Raw genomic sequence first — 19,507 nt, forward strand, 5'->3', positions numbered from 1 at the left:
GGGGAAACCGCTATAAAGTAAAAACGGTGAATGCCATTTAGGATTCATAGAAAGAGAATGATGCTGTAGAAAGTCAAAATCTAATACTTTAATGCAGGAGTGTCAAACTCAGTTCCTCAGTTCCCAATTCATAAAAGTGGAGACAAATTTGACCCTAATAACTATTGCGGAATATGGGTACACAGCAACTTAGGTAAACTCTTCTGTAACATCCTAATCAGCAGACTCCTTCATTACCTAACTGACAGAAATGTCAAATCTGCTTCCAACTAAAATACCTCACATCAGACCATATATACACTCTATATACCCCAAATTACAAAGAAACCAAACAAACAAAAAACAATCTGCTTTGTTGACTTCAGAAAAGCTTTTGACTCCATCTGGCACGAGGGGCTTTTACTTCAATTATTCCAATGCCAAACATCATCAAATCCATGTACACAATTAAAAAATATGCAATTAAAATTGGAAACAAACACTTTCCTCCCCCAGAGTCGTGGCATGAGACTGCTGTAGCTTAATCCCTAATATCTACATCAATGAACTAGCAAGAGCCCTAGAAAAGTTCCCAGCCCCACTTCTTGCACTTTTAGACACTGAAGTTAAATGTCTTCTGTTTGCAGATGATCTAGTGCTGCTGTCAACCAAAAAAGAGGGTCTACAGCAGCACATGTACCTCTTGCACACCTTCTGTCAGACATGTCAGGTAAACTTAAAAAGACTAAAATTATGATATTCCAAAAAAGGGCCAGTCACGAAAACCAACATCACAGTTTTAAATTAAACAAGATGCCCTAGAACAAACAAAACATTACACATACCTCGGAATAAACATCAGTAAAACAAGGAAACTTTAACAAAGCTGTAAATGGCCTGAGAGACAAGGCACAAATACTGAGACCCTCAACCATAAAGCTTTAAACTACAAGAATTGAACCCAGAGAAAAGCCCTCGCAGCCAGCTGGTCTCAGAACTGACTTTACAATCCGAATCCCCAGCTAGACTAAATCAAATCATTAAACACAGAAAGGAAAATATCTGAAATGTCATTTTGGAATTTCTGTAGTCTACTGTGATATTGTTGTTCATGTTCTTGATGATAATATAATTTTATTTTATTGCTGTAATTAATTTATAGCATTAACAAGATGACCCGTTGACCCGTTAATTTCTCTTGGCAAGCCTGCCAGCCGTTCCTCAGTCAAGCTCGCCGGCCACACCATTCTCCCTTAGCCAAAGTAGAAGGATGAGGAGAAAAATACTGTTCTCCACCATCATCCTATCCCCAGAGCTTGCTCCAGTGTTGGCTCCAGCCCCAGATCTCGCTCCAGCCCCCAAATCCAGTCCAAAGAGGACTCCAGTTCTTGAATTTAGCCCAGCGAGAGCTCCAGTCCCAGAGTTTAGCCTAGAGAGAGCTCCAGTCCCTGAGTTTAGCCCAGAGAGGGCTCCAGTCCCTGAGTTTAACCCAGAGAGGACTCTAGTCCCTGAGAGGGTTTCATTCCCAGAGTTTAGCCCAGAGAAGGCTCCAGTCCCCAAGTCAAGCCCAGGCAGGGAGACAGTTCCCGAGTTACGCCTACGGAGGGCCTCTAAAGACGATATTCTCCCTAAGGATTTTGTTGTTGTTGTTGTGTTTAGTAGGGGTCCATCCATGGAGGCCGGGTTGTGTGTAGAGGCCAGTCTCCCTGCTCCACCATGGCCTCCTGAACTGTCTGCTCTGCCATGGCCTCCTGAACTTCCAACTCCACCATGGCATTCCTGAACTGTATGCTACACCATGGCCTCCTGAACTGTCTGCTCTGCCATGGCCTCCTGAACTTCCAACTCCACCATGGCATTCCTGAACTGTATGCACCTCCATGGCCTCTTGAACTGTCTGCTCCACCATGGCCCCCTGAGTTCCCTAATCCACCATGGCCTGATTACCATCTGTATTATTGATAATCAGCACAAGTATGACAGTGGGATGAAAGCGATCTATATGAATAGAATGTGATTATTGAATATATGGCACATCTGTATGATTACCATCTGTATTAAGACCATCAGCATGTGATTACTGACTGTTTGAGTGTCTATCAGTGTAAATGCTGAATTTCCAACAATCTCAGAATGTACTGTAATGGGCATATAGTTAATTCTTTTTTGTTCTTATTCTTTATTCTTATTCTTTTATTACATATTTTTATTATTATTCTTAATGTATTTTTCTAGTGCTCAAATAAATCACTTATACAATGTCTAAGATTCTGTCCAATGATTTTTAATTGGAGAATTATGCAGTTGTATCCCAGCCAGCAATGACATGTGGGGCCCAGATGGGTTAAGTATGGGTTCCATGGTTACTGTGTGGGCATGGGCTTTGGCTGGGTGAAATCAGCGGGTCCCATGTAGGTTTTGTTGTATGAGTCCCACATAGGAAGCCCATATGAGCTGATTACAAGGGCCCCATAAGGGACAGGCATGGGCCAATTGGGCATGGGTTTGAACTGAGAACACATATATGGGTCCTGCATAGCATATTTATGGGCCAAGTGGGCATGGGTTTGATCTGGGAACACATATATGGGTCTTGAATGGCATATTTATGGGCAAAGTGGGCATGGGTTTGAACTGGGAATGCATATATGGGTCCTGAATGGCATATTTATGGGCCAAGTGGGCATGGGTTTGAACTGGGAACACATATATGGGTCCTGCATGCAGGGCCAGATTAACACTTTGTTGTACCCTGGGCAACAATATTCAAGGGCCCCATCATCACGACCCCGGGATCACCATAATATGGTCATATACAGAATATATTACTGTAATATACAGTAAATATACTCAATACTTCAAATTCTAACTGTCATCAGGTGTATTTTGATTTACAAATATTTAAATGCTCATAGAACTACAAATGCACTACTATGTCCCCTATCAAAGACATTCACTCACATATGATGCTATGAAAACAAAACACATCAGCATCTGTATAATCTGGTAAAATTGACCCACTACATTGAGAGGGAGGGAAATATCCTCCATTTTCACAAAAATGAATAAATAAGCAACCACTTTCAAACCATTGTTTATTTAACAACATTTATTCCCAATAGAAATGTATTGAATTGATATAGCTATAACAGAAGACCACAGACAACACATCAAGAAACATTTTGTTCCTCAGCTCATTTTAAGCAGAAATCACCCTGACAGGGTGACCCTGTTTCCTCAGAATTCAACAAGGCAATCAAGTTATTAGTCCAACACAAAAAATTTGAAATCTGCCAGTTATCCCTCCACAACAATATACAGCATTTTAATAAAGCTGGCACCTCAAGGAAAAAATAAATAAATAAAATGCAGTATCTCTGTTATCTGCTCATAAACATTTTTATCCTAAGCTCATTTTAACTTGTTTTAAAATAGAACAACAACATATCACAGCACAATTAACCAGTTAAACATTGTAGTGCTACATAAACATTTAGAAATCTGTCAGTTTCTCTGAAGAAGACAAGACAGAAATAAATGCTACATAATCTGGCAAAACACACAATTTTAGTCCTAAATAATGAGGAAGTGCATGTTTGAATTTGAAATGCCTTCATTTGGCAAACACATCTTACAATGGCTTTTTTCTGGACTTTGACTGTGCAAACGTGTGTACAGTATAACATATTCAAAATCAAGGCCACTAACAAGTTCATGTCCAATAGCTAAAATAGAAAGTGCAGAGCCGTGTCTGTGACACAATTTCTCTCTAGAAGACAAGATAAAAATAAATTCTACAAAACCTGGCAAAACACACAATTTTAATCCTAAATAATGAGGAAGTGCATGTTTGCTTTCATTTGGCATCTTGAAGAAAAGTCCTGGCTAGCTGAGTTGTCCTCGTCGTTGACGGAAGCTGACTTAACAGAACTGTCGGCAACATTAACAGGAGTGAAGAAATTACCTATTTTAGGTATATACTTTACATTTTCTGCGTTTCTGATGTCCTTTTCCTTTTTTAATTTCCGCTTCGCGCTCCCATTTAGCTTCTCCATGTCAGATTTTTTTCTGTTGTAGCAACGCCTGACGTAACCCGCTCGGCGTAACATTTGACCAACCTCATGCGGACTGACCAATGAGGAGAGGGTCTTAACTTGAGGCCCTCTCTTCATTGGTCATTCCGCATGAGACTGACTCTCAACCGCTCTCAACTCACGTTCAAAGTCATAGGCAGCGCAGCGTCTCTCTGTGCAGCGCAAAAGCCCGTGTTGACAGTTTGTTTAATGTAAAGCGGGAGATTACCAGATACAGTATTTTGCTCGTGCCCTTGCTGCCCTGGGCCCTTTAGAGGTCTTGGGCCCCCTGGGCAATTGCCCAGTTGCCCGTATGGTTAATCCGGCCCTGCCTGCATGGTGCATTTATAGGCAAAGTGGGCATGGGTTTGAACTGGGAACACATATATGGGTCCTGCATGGTGCATTTATGGGCCAAGTGGCCATGGGTTTGAACTGGGAACACATATATGGGTCCTGCATGGTGCATTTATGGGCAAAGTGGGCATGGGTTTGAACTGGGAACACATATATGGGTCCTGCATGGTGCATTTATGGGCAAAGTGGGCATGGGTTTGAACTGGGAATGCATATATGGGTCCTGCATAGCATATTTATGGGCCAAGTGGCCATGGGTTTGAACTGGGAACACATATATGGGTCCTGCATGGTGCATTTATGTGCCAAGTGGCCATGGGTTTGAACTGGGAACACATATATGGGTCCTGCATGGTGCATTTATGGGCAAAGTGGGCATGGGTTTGAATTGGGAACACATATATGGGTCCTGCATGGCATATTTATGAGCTGAGTGGGGATGGCCGGATGGGTTTGATCTGAGAACCCATATATGGGTCCTGCATGGCATATTTATGTGCTAAGTTGGGTTTGAACTGAGAACATATGGGTCCTGCATAGCAGAGGCGCAAAGTAACTATGTAGGCCTATTGAGTTATGTAATTACTTACTGTAAAATTTGTAGTAACTCTTCATGTAGGCTAATCAAGCATGTTGAGATTGAGTAATAGTAACTCAATACTTTCAAGTCACGCTAGTCACCAAAGAACAAACATTGCATACATTTTTTGCCAAAACAATCCATAAGTCATTTTTGTTAGTCGTGCAGAAAATGAAAAATGTAACTTCCCAAAAATGTAAAAAACATCCAAATAGGTCAAAGTTTACACTGTGTTGAATTATGCTGATTAGTGGACTCTCAGAAAGGTTGCAGGCCTACCGTAACGCTTCAAATAATAGCCCAGTCCCAGACACCTGTGTCTTGGGGCAGAAACACATATTTAGACAACTAGGGATGCTCGATATTATCGGCCGATATTGGCTTTAAAATTCAATATCGGTAAATATCGGTATTGGTTTAAAGATCCTTACAGAGCCCATAAGTCCATAGGGGCATTCACGGTTGAATCCTGGTGCAAGCCCACTTTAACCCTTTGGAGTCGATTAACGCGGATACGCGTTATGAGTCATTTTCTCCTGATAACCCCGAAAAGAACTTACACTTTCAGTTTTAATCGTACAGATAAGAGCAATACATCAATCAAATCTGTAAAGGGTCTACTTTTTTTGGATACAGACATAATAACAACAAAACTTTGTGCACTTATAAAATAAAGATAACAAACAAGGTGTGCTGTCTGCAGCCTTTGTCTGTGCTGATCTTCATTTACAAACATGTCATTAAAATAAACTGTAACTCCGTGAATACTCAACGAAGAGACATTAGAGAGATATCTATAGAAAGCTTGACGTGTCTACTTTTAAACTAAACAAACTTTTAAACTGCCGCCGAAAACAGATATTCTGTGATAAAGTAATCCATATGAAAACAACGCGATGTCTGTTTTTCACGTCTCCCTTCATTATATCTAATGTGACCACGCCCCCTCGCTGAACGCGCTATTCAGATTCAAACTGAAGCGCGTGGAGAAGAAAAAGCAGAAGAAAAAGCAGCCAGACTGTTCTTCAAGTTTTTATTTTACTGTTTGCTTCGCGATGAGAGGAATAAGACATAATTCACCCCAAAAAGATGTGATGTGGTTGAGGATTCGAGAAATGGATTTCCTCAGAAAAAAAAGAATGAAGTCCTCTATTCAGCAGAGATCATAAACATGAGTAAGTCTCTTTTTATTTATTTATATACTTGTACTAGTTTACACATAACGTGTAAACATTTTACTAGTTAGACTTTTTCCAAACTATAATTCCTGACTAAAGGTATAATCAAGTGAAATATTATGAAGTTTCAATAACAATATGCAATACTATACCATTCAAAAGCTTGATGTAAATAATATAAATGTAACAAATAAATGTTACTGTAACAAATGTAACAAAAAATGGTTTTTAATTTATCGCCCCTAAAAAACCTGAAAAATATTCTCAGCTCTTTTCAACATTAATAATAATAATAATAATGGCAATAATAATAATAATAATAATAATAATAATAATAATAATAAATGTTTTTTTATTTGGTAGAAAATAAGATTGTTAAAAGGATTTCTGAAGGATTGTGTGACTGGAGTAATGATGCAAAAAATTAGTTTGAAAGTCAGCTTTGATTGTTCCTAATAAACTGTTTAACTGCTCCCCCAAGTGGATATTAAATTATGTTGTGGGATAATTAAATATATTCTAAATAAACTACAAACATAAAATTATATAGATTTATTTTGTCCTCGCATTCTTTCTTGTAACTCTTCCCTCTCAGTGGCACAGATGACTGAATGGCTCATTATGCGGGCCTTTGTCTTCTCAGGTGTAAATCACAATGATATTCATGATAGTTGACGCCTACTCACATATGACTTTTGCCAACAAAAGTGTCTTAGAAAACTTAAATCAATATATTGTTTTCTGTAAGTGAGTAAACAAGATGATTTTCACATAATTTAGAAAGAAAAATTCTAGGCTACAAGTTCCAGTTCTCAAAAATCCCGGGAACCATTGTTCTTTATGTGTGTTTTTTTTTTTGCCTTATTCAAGCGTTTTAACATTTTTAGTTTTTCACTAACCACGCATAACATTTTTTTTTCTCAAAAACACAATCATGTACATACATGCTGCTCACATATTATTATAGCCCAGTTTGTGCTGATTACAGTAAGCTTAGACTTTAACCATTTAGATATTTATAAGAAACTGAAAAAAGCACAAATGTCAGGGCATGACAAAATTTCTCCAGGCCCCAAAAATACCCTTAGACTCCAGAGGGTTAAACCCCTTTAGGCAGGTGGGGCCCAAATGGGTCTGTCATGAATTGCCCGGTTAAGATCCCACATAACACTCTTATAGTTCCCTTTTAAAGCCCATCTGGGCATCCACGGCTGGGTCCTAGGTGCAAACCCACTTTAGACCCATTTGGGCAGGTGGGGCCCAAATTGGTCTGACATGAATTGCCCAATTAAGACCCGTGCAGTACCCTTACAGGTCCCACTTTTAGTACATCTGGGCTTCCACAGCTTGCCCCAATGTGGATCCCGGGTGCAAGCCCATAATGGGGCCCACATTTTCCGCCCATAAAGCCCTCATCTTGGCCCCACGTCATTGCTGGCTGGGATGTTTAATGACTAAAATTTCTTGTAGAACCCATTTTCTTGGTAAATATTTGACTTTCAACCCATTACTTTTCTGGATTGCTCCAGGACTGATTTCATGCATTTTTATATGAAATTAAAAAAAAATTATTAGGCCTATGGTACAATGTTTTTTTCAAGGCACTTCAGTGTCTATAGCTTTTTATAATTTTGAGCATTATCAACTCTGGATGATGGACAGTAAAGCCCAAAGGGTCTTCTTTCCAAAGACACCAAAATTGAAATCAGAAACTGTTACAATTTTAAGTTAGGTACAGGTAGGTCTTTTTTAGCTGTAAGTCCCATAATGGGGGGTTGCTGGGGGTTGCTAATACTGTTGTAGTAGTTACTGTTTGTTTGGGTACTGGGCAGGGTTAAGGGATACTCCACCCCAAAATGAAATTTTTGTCATTAATCACTTACCCACGTCGCTCCAAACCCGTAAAAGCTTTGTTCGTCTTTGAAACACAATTAAAGATAATCTGGATGAAAACCAGGAGGCTTGAGACTGTATGAAAAACGTCGTCAGAATAGTCCATCTGCCATCAGTAGTTCAACCGTAATGTTATGAAGTGACGAGAATACTGTTTGTAAGCGAAGAAAACAAAAATAACGACTTTATTCAACAATTTCTTTGTCAACAGTCTCCTCTGTATCTTTCCACATCACTCTATGCTCTTCTGTGTCAGCCGCGTCAAAAGTATGAGCTGTTTCTACATGTATTTATGCTTTGATTTAAAAGAAAACAGCGCATTGTGTACTAATGGTAAACAATACGAATAAATAAATGCCTTGCACACATACAGAATGCTTGATCTCTGTGTAGCCCAGATGTACAAAACAGACACTCCCACCTCTGTAATAAACATGGAGATGTTAGTCCCAATTGGTACATGAAAATCACAGACGTCAGTTGGTAAGAATCGAAACTCAAACGTAGTTTAGAAAACTATTCCTGACTGAATAGGGCTTTAGATGTAAGAAAGCAAGTAAAATGTATATATATAGAGAGGGGTAGTTTACTGCACTTATATTGGCTCTGAAATACAGTGGCTAAATCTCATAAAATAAAGCAGCTCTTCACTTACTGCTTGCATAAATTAGATTTATTTGTGCGTTTGTAATATTGTATGAAAAAAAGCTATTTTGGATTCTCCACACAGGCTGTGGCTGAAAAATCTGGCTTGGGGAACATTATCAGATACTCACTGAGCCTTCCATAATGAAAGGCATTATCTGTTGATCACAACATGTTCTGGATAGAGGGACAGTGCCTACACATACCCCATCTCTCAGGGTGTCTTAGCAACTGGGATTGCATCCAAGTCACATGACAGAATTTTTTTATTTATTTTTTAAATACAGTGGGGTGATGTCATTCATCCAGTCAAACTCAAATGCACAGCTTGAAACCCGGGATCTTCTTTAAATATTTCAGAAAATTTTAGGATTATCAAAGTATTCCTTATTTTTCTTAAGCTCCTTACTTTCAACATTTGAAATGTAACAGCAACTTTTATTTGGTCTTGACTTTGTTCAGCACTATGACGTAATGTGAGAAGAAATAGTTGCATTTATTAATTACATTTATAATAAAATGTAATAAATTTTGCTCTTTTTGTTGTTTTTGATTGCTTCCACTGTCCTCATCTGTAAGTCGCTTTGGATAAAAGCGTCTGCTAAATGAATAAATGTAAATGTTAATGTAATAATAACAGTATTTATGTATTTGTTATTCTAACTTTAATTCATGGCAAATTTAATTTTTTTACTTTTTTAATGTGATTTTAAACCTTAAAAGTAGACTTTTCTTTGTGCAAAGCTATTTTTTATTATTATAGTTATTTTAGGGTGACATTTTGTCTGGACAAGTTTTTGTGAGGCATTTGCATTATGAAAGAGCTTTTTTACTGAAAAAAAAGAAAAAAACATTTTAATTTTAACAACTGGAGAGTTTTCAGATTCTGTATAATCCATAATGTGATATTTCATATTTCACAGACAATATTGAGCTTGTTTCATTAAAAATGTAAACTCTTATTATTGTCAGTAACTGTCCACTCACGTAAATTAACATAATGAAGATAGCTGGAATGAGCAGTTATGACTCAGCATTAACTTTCCTATTGTTCACCTCCCACAACATGTGTTGCCCCATCCCAATTCATAGGAACACACCAGGACTAGGTACAGAGGGGAGAAAATGTGGTGACAGCACCAGTGCAGAGACCAAAGGTCTTTTTATAAGCAGATGGTTGACTCCCAACTCACACAGCACAGTGTGAACATAACTTTATTAAATTGTCATCAAAGTGATGAGTCAATATACAAGGACAGGCACCAAGCAGTGAAAAGGGTGCTCACCATTTTAACGCAGTGGATCATACTGACAACTGAATAAGACTATTGTCTGCATGCTAAGGATAGATTAATCAGCAGGAGCTGCATAAGGACAGCTTGTTGGAACATATTGTTCTGATTTTATTTTTTTTTTAATCAGGATTGTTTAACACTTTTATCTCATTTTGATGTTAACAGAATTGCAAAGAGCTGCCAAACAGCTGCTGTTTTGTCTTCAATTGACTTTCATCAAGAAAGCCCTCCTGGATATATTATAATTGACTAAGAAGTTTGTTTTGGCCTAGGAGAGCTGATTTACTGCTTTGCAGTTGCAGATTATTCATGTTGTTCTCTCAAAGTCAAAACACAAAAGTGTCAACTGTAAATTAATAAAGATTTTTATATGATACATGTCCTGGAACTAGAGTTTTAAGCCATGATGAATGCTGACTATAAACCAGGCCAAACAGGATAGCTACAAGAACATTGGGGCACACAACAGGGGTTCTTTACAAACAAGAAGTGAAGCTACAATAATACATTCATGAGTGTACAATGCAAGTGACAATTTAATCAAATGATGAAATGGAGCAGTGTCATTGCCAAGTGCTTTGAGAGGCTGGTTGTATCCCATTTTAAAATTCTGTCTCCCTGCTAGACTAGACCCATTCCAATTTTCCTATCGCTGCAATAGGTCAACAGAGGACGCCATTTATACGGCACGTCAATCTGCTCTCACACACACGGACAGTCAAAATACACATGTGAGAATGCTGTTCATTGATTTCAGTTCTGCATTTAACACATAAACTGTATAAAAACATGGATGTGGTGTCCGTGACGTCACACGTAGACTCCTGAAGAGCGTTTTTGAAGCTCAAAGTGTGCAGAGCAGGCCATCACCATCTCGACAGCGCGTCACCACGTCACTCTCCTGGACAATCGAAAATGGGCAAAAAGGCAGAAGCCGGCTGCTGAAGCCACGCCCACCTAGCTTTACAGCATTTTCAGCAGTGGCAATCCACCTGTCACTCAAGTGGCCACGCCCTTAATTATGCAGAACGTTAAGGCTTAATATAATTTAAACGGATGAGTTATAAAAAAATTCACCCGCCTCACAGTTGTCATGAAGGGCAAAATTAGCTATATAGACCAATACTTTTTTTAACCAGGCTGTAAACATGTTTTTTTTTTTCTGCTGTAAAGTTGGGCATTTTAACATAGGGAGTCAATGGGACTGACTCCCTTTTGCAGCCAGCCTCTAGCGGCCAGTCGATGAATTGCAGTTTTAGTCACTTCCTTGTTGGCTTCACGAGGGAGAGCGGGAGCTTGCCGCTAGGTTTATTGACAATAAAGTTGAATATAATCTAAAAAACAAAAATAAAAATAAATAAACACAAAGAGACCTCAGTCAGTAGAAGATGTAACATTGTAAAATGTACAGAATAAAGGAAAAGAAGTTGGAAAGTGGAAAGTAAGTTTCCAAGCATATTTATATATTTTTCTTGTACTTTCTTATTGATATAATTTTGTGAATCTTTTGCAATTATACTGTGAAATTGATTATGGCTGTGAGTTTTCATCAGGTTTGTTTAATACTTTCTATTTAATAAGAAATTCAGTTGAATTTCCCAACAGCCATATAAAAACAATGCACAGACTGTCTACAAAATTTGGAAGTTAGAAATGCATTTTCATTCATTAATAATAATGGACATAAGGCTTAAACATCACAATTATTTGATAAAATAACAAAACTCCCATTTGCCCAGAATATGGAAGAACCAAGTAACTTTAAAAAGAAGCCTTCCAGCACTGTGATGGAAGAAATTACATTTAAATTAGTAATTTATGTGCAAGAGGACAGATATTTTGGGGGGAAAAGTTACATCAGTACGATTTGCTAATACCAATGTTTTATCAACTCAGAAAAGGTTTGTTAGGTCATACAAACTTTTCACAAATACTAAAATGCTAATGAATGGCCTTACTTTCTGCTACCTAAAAAGGCATCTGCCCTCTAAGGTTGCATGCTAATTATCGTATAACCTAACTTGACTGATTTGAGATGAATTTAATAGGCAGCAATTTTACACAACACAGAAATAACACTCACAGAAGATGACTTAAGTCACTGATTGAAATTTGTATTTTGCTAAGCTAACAGAGTTATACTCTAATAATCAAATAAATACATAGCACTTAAAATATTTATTTAAATGGTAAAATACTACATTTATTTACAATGAACTATTTTCTGTATATACTTCTCATGCTTTTGCTTTAGCTGCCATTTTGGATACATTTTTAAGTTCATTCTGGAACTCTATTTTTGTGATGGAATAGTATTGGGCTAAAACTAGGTATTACAGTATGGCTAAACTAGGCATTTTAGTACCCATACCCATTGTGGCGTGCATCAGGGATGGACAGAAGAGGGAGTACATAAGCCTAGTAGATGACTTTGTGATTTGGTGCAGAGCCAACCACCTGCAGATGAAAACCTAAAGAGATGGTGGTAGACTTCAAGAGCCCCAGGCTTCACCCACAACCTGTCTACATAAAGGAGAACATTGTGGAGGTGGTCAGGTCTTACAAGTACCTGGGGCTGCTGCTGGACAGAAAACATGATGCCATCTATAGAAAAGGGTAATGCAGGTTTTATTTTCTGAGGAGGCTGAGGTCCTTCAACATCTGTCAGAAACTACTGCTGATGTTTTACCAGCCTGTTGTTGCCAGTGTCCTCTTCTAATCCATGGTATGCTTGGGCTACTATAGAGGGATTGGAGACAGGCCTTACCCTTTCTGTCACAGTTATATTAAGTTTATCATAGTTCTCTTTTTTTACGATTTCACAGAAAAGGCTTAAAGGTGCCATAGAATGCAAAACTCACTTTTATAAGGTGTTTGAACACAATTGTGTGGCCGCAGTGTATGAAAACAAATCCAACCACTCATTGTTTTATAATCCTAATATATCATAATCAGTCTCTCCACACTAGCAGTTCCAGATTTCTCACTACTATGACATCATAGTTAGGTAAAGTCTCACCCATTTGTGATTCTCTTTGCCCTATTAGCATATACACAGCCCTGACAGAGAAACAGCAGTCCGCCATTAATGTTTTCTTGCTGTAGCTTCTGGCGGTACAATGTCAGTGCCAAAGAGCCATTAAAAGCATTGTGTGTTGGGATGCACCAACAAACATAGGAGTCTCCATTGACCGCTGAGGACACAGTGGCTAAATTACATTTTTGAAGGAAATGTCCCTAAAAAAATGGAAATGTCCTGTATGTTTGTGCTAACATTTTACAAACAGCGATGATGTTGTGCAAAGATTTCTTCTGAAGAAGGGATTGATACCAACCTGCGCAAACGTCGAGACAAAGTAAGCATCACGCCTCATATTTTATTTTCTAAAAGAGCTTCTTGGCTCTCTGTTAGGGTACTGTTACTAATTTCGATGGAATTATTAAAGACTATTTACCTTCATCTTTGTCTTTTTGCATGTTCATTGACACCTCAGTTATGTCACTTTCTCCTCTTTCACCCTCTAAATACAGCACTCTCTATGTACACAAAGCACACTCTGTGTTTCCCTCTAGGGTGAGAGCAGGGTGCTTCACCTCTCTTCCTCCAAGGAGGTTGATGTGGTCAGCATATCAATACAGAAGAGTTAGAGGACACATCACCTCAGTCCATTGCATATGAAGAGTTGGTGGAGGTTGTAAGTCATGCTGTAGCCAGGATAAACATTGCCTAGCCAGCCGAGAAGCAGGATGTTTGTCCTAAGAGTAAATTGGATGGACACTACTTGTGTGTTAAATCACAACCTTCACATTGGGACCTACTGGTGTTGAGAGGTGTTGAGATCATGGGTTAACCCATTTTCAGTCCAGCTCTTCAGCACTTATGTAGAATTGTTCTAGAGTGAGGGGCTGAATGAGCAGGGCTATGGGGTGATGCCAAAGGTGGGACAGATGCTTGCAAGTTATCTGTTCCCCAATACAGCTTCGTCCCTGAAGGCCCCAACATTACCTTTGGAGGGAGCATCCCCTGCCGCTTGCCAGTTCCTCATATCGGTGCAGTAAGATGTCCTAATTCCAGTGGCATCAGATTTCTGAGGGCAGGCCCCTCTGAGGAAGTGTGGTTTACACCTCATTATACAGAAACCCGGCTCTCCTCAGTGCCCACAGGAGGCCGGCATGTAAAACCTGCCCCTTGTGGTGCGTTAAGGCTCTGCGGTTCTCATTGTTCACCAGGAAACGTGGCGGCACTGGGATCACATCCTCTAAGGAGGCCAGTTCGTTTTATCCCTGTCTCGAGAGACTGTGGTTCATACCTCATTATACAGTGCCCATTTCTCCTTAGTGCCGCTACCTCTGGTGTGAAGGTACACAGCTTTCTCCAGTGAGTCCAGCTTTCAGTTATCAGCCCGGAAATCCTGTCACTCTAGGAGGCTTGCAACTTCCAACGGGCTATCAGAGCAGCCAGTTTGGTTAATCCACGCTGTTCATCTGTTTCTGGACAGCGAACTGACTACTCCAAATATAATGGCAACAAAATGTCATTCTCATTCACATAAAAGAGCTGGGTTTAAGGCAGAATGCCAAGAAGAGTGTGCTTTTGTCCAGAACAGAGAACCACTATTTTTGTTGTTGTATGGGTTTCAACAATGATACAGGCATGTTTGTCTCCTGCTAGTATTATTTGATCCCCACGGCTGTGAATAGCGTGAAACTAGGCCAGACTCTCACTGTAAAATAGTTCCAGAGACTGCTGGGTCTGATCGCAGCAGCATCCAATGTGCTAACTTTTAGCCTAATATACATGAAACCTTTGCAGTGGTGGCTCAGGACCAAGGGGTTTTCCATGAGGGACAACTCGTTTCAAATGATCAAGGTCACATGGTGATATCTTCGTCCCTTAGTCATGTGAAAGAAGCCTTGGATTCTGTCCAAAGGCCCTGTGTTGGGAGCTCCTTGTCATCACATACGATTACGAAGGATGCAGTCCTCATGGGGAGGGAAGCCATCATGAACAGACATCCTGCTGAGGCCTGGGGAATAGAGGATCCACCCCGATGTGATGGAGCAGCACGAGAGACTTCATACTATCCACTCTGGTTCTCCCTCTCACATCCAGCTCCTCTTGGGCTGAGTACCATAATACAGACACAATTGAGGCTGCATCTGTACAACCTTTCCCAAAATTGCTCTGCTCCTGGGAGTTCTGGACAGAGTCTGCCGGGATGGGGTCTGTCTGTTTCTAGTATCCCTATTCTTGCAGCCTGATTTTGGCTCCCTGACTTAATGTCGCTCCTCGATGCTTCTCCCTGGGATATTCCAATTAGGAGGGACCCTCTGACTCGTTCAGGGGATGGAATCATTCATCCCCACCTGGAATTATAGGTCTTGCCCCAGTGGGTGCCCAACTCATAGAATAGAGTTTGGTCTCTCAACCTAGGTTGTTGATTCCATACTCAACTCCAGAGCTCCCTCCACAAGGAAATTGTCAGCTGGTCCCAGCTGGTCAGTAATTGGAAAGAAACCATTTGGTAACATGCTTCCTTCGTGGTGCTATGAGGCTTTCTGTTCTCCCCTGTTCAGGGATCCAGACTAAAGTATGGCAGTTTTTAAGCCTTTTCTCAGGGTTTTCCCTGCAAGACGTGTGTGATGGTCCTTTCTGTTCTGTTACATTTTACAATTTAGATTTGGAAACCACTCCAGACTCTTAACTGCTTCTGTCTTAGATGTTCTCGCCATTGTCACGCTCTCTGGTCTCTGTTTCCTTATGTGTCCACTAGTGGTCTCACTTCCCCATAGGCACCTCACCGCAGGCACTACACTTCCCACAAAGCCTTGTCCCTTCATCACGGTAATTATACACCTGTTAATTGCACTCAGGTGTCTTCACTTTCATAGTCATTATCCTGCCCATATAATCCAGTCTGTTTCCTATTGTCTTTATGGAGTCCTTACTTTCCGTCACCTAGTTTCCTCACGTTTCCTAGTCCTTGAGTTCCTGTTCTTGTTCCTGTTTGATTGTTTGTTTGTTTCTGTTTGGATTATGTTGGTTACGACCCCGGCTTTTTTTTGACCCTGATTTGGATTACCCTTAATAAAACCACACTGCACTTGGATCTTCCGTCTCCTGTGTTCCCGCATGTTACAGAAGGACTCCATCATGCTAAGATCCAGTGGTGTGGGATTTCATATACGTTCCCCAGCCACCATAAAGGAGCGGATGGGGAGACTTTCTAACCTAACCACTCTCCGTCAAAAGGGGAGTGAGGTGGGGGGCTTGGCGCAAGTGTTCTGGACAATGGCAGTGGGGATGGGGTATAACGATAAGGCCCTGAAGGACCTTATCAACGACTGCCTGGATGACCCTTTACCTGTGTGGGAGATGAAGGGGCTGGAGATACTGGACTTTTGGGGGTTCACCAGTTACCTACAGCATCGATCTCGGTGGGATGACTCAGCCACACCTGACTCTCTCGGTGGGATGGCCGACCCTAGGTGGGATGGCCAGCCCAGCACCACTGCACAATATGACCGCCAACCCAGCGCCAAGGCGCAAGATGGCCGCCAGCCCAGCGCCACAGCACAAGATGGCCGCCAGCCCAGCGCCACAGCACAAGATGGCCGCCGGCCCAGCGCCACTGTCCAAGATGGCCGCCGGTCCAGCGCCACTGCCACAGATGGCCGCCGGCCCAGCGCCACAGCACAAGGTGGCCGCCAGACCAGCGCCACTGCCCAATATGGCCGCTGGTCCAGCACCACTGCCCAGGGTGGCCACCGGTCCGGAGTCATGGCACAAGATGGCCGCTTGTCCAGCACCTATACACGGCATGACAGCCACAGTTGACCCTCCAGAGTCGAGTCAGGTTCCCGTTGACCCTCCAGAGTCGAGTCAGGTTCCCGTTGACCCTCCAGAGTCGAGTCAGGTTCCCATTGACCCTCCAGAGTCGAGTCAGGTTCCCGTTGACCCTCCAGAGTCAGGTACAGTCACCGTTGACCCTCCAGAGTTAGGTCCAGTCACCATTGACACTCCACAGTCAGGTCAAGTCACCGTTGACACTCCAGAGTCAGGTCAAGTCACCGTTGACACTCATGAGTTAAGCACTACCACAGTTAGACCTCAGGAGTCAATTCAAGTCACTCGTGATCTTCAAGGACAGAGTCAAGTCACTGGTGATCTTCAAGGACAGAGTCAAGTCACGGGTGATCTTCAAGGATAGAGTCAAGTCACTGGTGATCTTCAAGGACAGAGTCAAGTCACTGGTGATCTTCAAGGACAGAGTCAAGTCACTGGTGATCTTCAAGGACAGAGTCAAGTCACGGGTGATCTTCAAGGATAGAGTCAAGTCACTGGTGATCTTCAAGGACAGAGTCAAGTCACTGGTGATCTTCAAGGACAGAGTCAAGTCACTGGTGATCTTCAAGGACAGAGTCAAGTCACGGGTGATCTTCAAGGACAGAGTCAAGTCAGGGATGTTCTTCATGAGAGAATTCAAGTCACCATTGATCTTCATGGCCAAAGGCAAGTCACCAGTGTTCTTCATGGGCAAGGTCAAGTCACCATTGATCTTCATGGGCAAGGGCAAGTCATCATTTATCTTCATGAGCAAATGCAAGTCACCATTGATCTTCATGAGCAGAGTCAGGTCACCAATGATATTCATGAGCAGAGTCAAGTCACCAATGATCTTCATGAGCAGAGGCAAGTCGCCATTGTTCTTCCTGAATCCAGTCTAAACTCTGCGGAACTACCAGAGCCTCTCCACGTCTCTGCTGAACTACCTAAGCCTCTCCACGTTTCTGCTTAACTACCGGAGCCTCTCCACGTCTCAGCCGAACTTTCTGAGCACTCGACTGATCCTGTCGTTGCCACGGAGGACACCCTTAACTTGTCCATGTTCTCTGTTTCAGACTTGCCTATCCAGACTTGCGCTCATGTATCATCGATCCCACGGTGGTGGTCCTCTGCGCCGCTCTGGTGGGCTTCTGTCTCGACGGCACGGATGGGGTGGTCTTCTGCGCCGCTCTGGCGGGCTTCTGTCTCGATGGCACGGATGTGGTGGTCTTCTGCACCGCCCTGGTGGGCTTCTGTCTCGACCGCACGGATGTGTTGGTCTTCTGCGCCGCCCTGGTGGGCTTCTGTCTCGACCGCACGGATGTGTTGGTCTTCTGCGCCGCCCTGGTGGGCTCCTGTCTCGACCGCACAGCTGTGGTGGTCTTCTGCGCCACCCTGGTGGGTTTCTGTCTCGACCGCACGGTTGTGGTGGTCTTCTGCGCCGCCTTGGTGGGCTTCTGTTTCGACCACACGGATGTGGTGGTCTTCTGCGCTGCCCTGGTGGGTTTCTGACTCAACCGCATGTCTCCAGTTCCACCTGGCTCCACCCTGGATTACTGCCCTGTTGGTTCGGCCCTGGGCCACTGAACTTTCTGTCCTGGACTTGTGTTTTGTTGTTGTTATTTTTTTTGCCCTTTTCTCTCTGTTTCCCTCTATGGACCTGGCCCTCCGTCCCTCCCCCTGATCCTCCGCCGGTCCACCTCCCTCCTGGGCTCCTTGTTTTTGTTTTGCACTTCTTGTCTCTGTTTCCCCATTTTTACCTGGCCCTCCATCCCTCCCCCTGGTCCTCCGCCGCTCAACCTCCCTCCTGGTCTCTGTGTTCCTTGGTCTCGTCTTGGGTTCGGGTGGAGCATCTGGTAGCTGCTCCGTGGAGGAGGGGGTAATGTCACGCTGTCTGTTCTCTGTTTCCTTATGTGTCCACTATTGGTCTCACTTCCACATAGGGACCTCACCGCAGGCACTACACTTCCCACAAAGCCTTGTCCCTTCATCACAGTAATTGCACACCTGTTAATTGCACTCAGGTGTCTTCACTTTCATAGTCATTATCCTGCCCATATAATCCAGTCTGTTTCCTACTGTCTTTATGGAGTCCTTACTTCCTGTCACCTATTTTCCTCGCATTTCCTAGTCCTTGAGTTCCTGTTCTTGTTCCTGTTTGTTTGTTTGTTTCTGTTTGGATTATGTTGGTTACGACCCCGGCTTGTTTTTGACCCTGATTTGGATTACCCTTAATAAAACCACACTGCACTTGGATCTTCTGTCTCCTGTGTTCCCGCACGTGACAGTCATGGTTTCATACTAGACAGGCATCTGTCAGCATGGTGGAGTGGGTATTGCCATTCCCAAAGCATTTCTGATGCAGCGCGAGTTCCCTGGAGGGAAAAATATCTAGTTTATGGTTCCCAGAGGGGAATGAGACATTGCCTCTCCCTGCCATACTTCCTGCATCTGTTTGAGGACCTTGCTTCAGTCTATCAGAAGCTAATGCTGTTTGTTTCGGATGGGCTTTTAAGCTTCCTGGTCTCTACGTGACCCCACCTGTGATGTCTTGACATTCCTTGGGCTGATTTCACACATGCTTTAGGACACGGTCACTCAGAGGCATTCCCAAAGCATTTCTGATGGTTGGGGAAGCATGATTACATACGTAACATAGAGATGTTAATTCAATTATCTAC

This window comes from Carassius carassius, chromosome 4 (assembly GCF_963082965.1).
Source record: "Carassius carassius chromosome 4, fCarCar2.1, whole genome shotgun sequence".
In the NCBI taxonomy this organism is placed as follows: domain Eukaryota; kingdom Metazoa; phylum Chordata; class Actinopteri; order Cypriniformes; family Cyprinidae; genus Carassius; species Carassius carassius.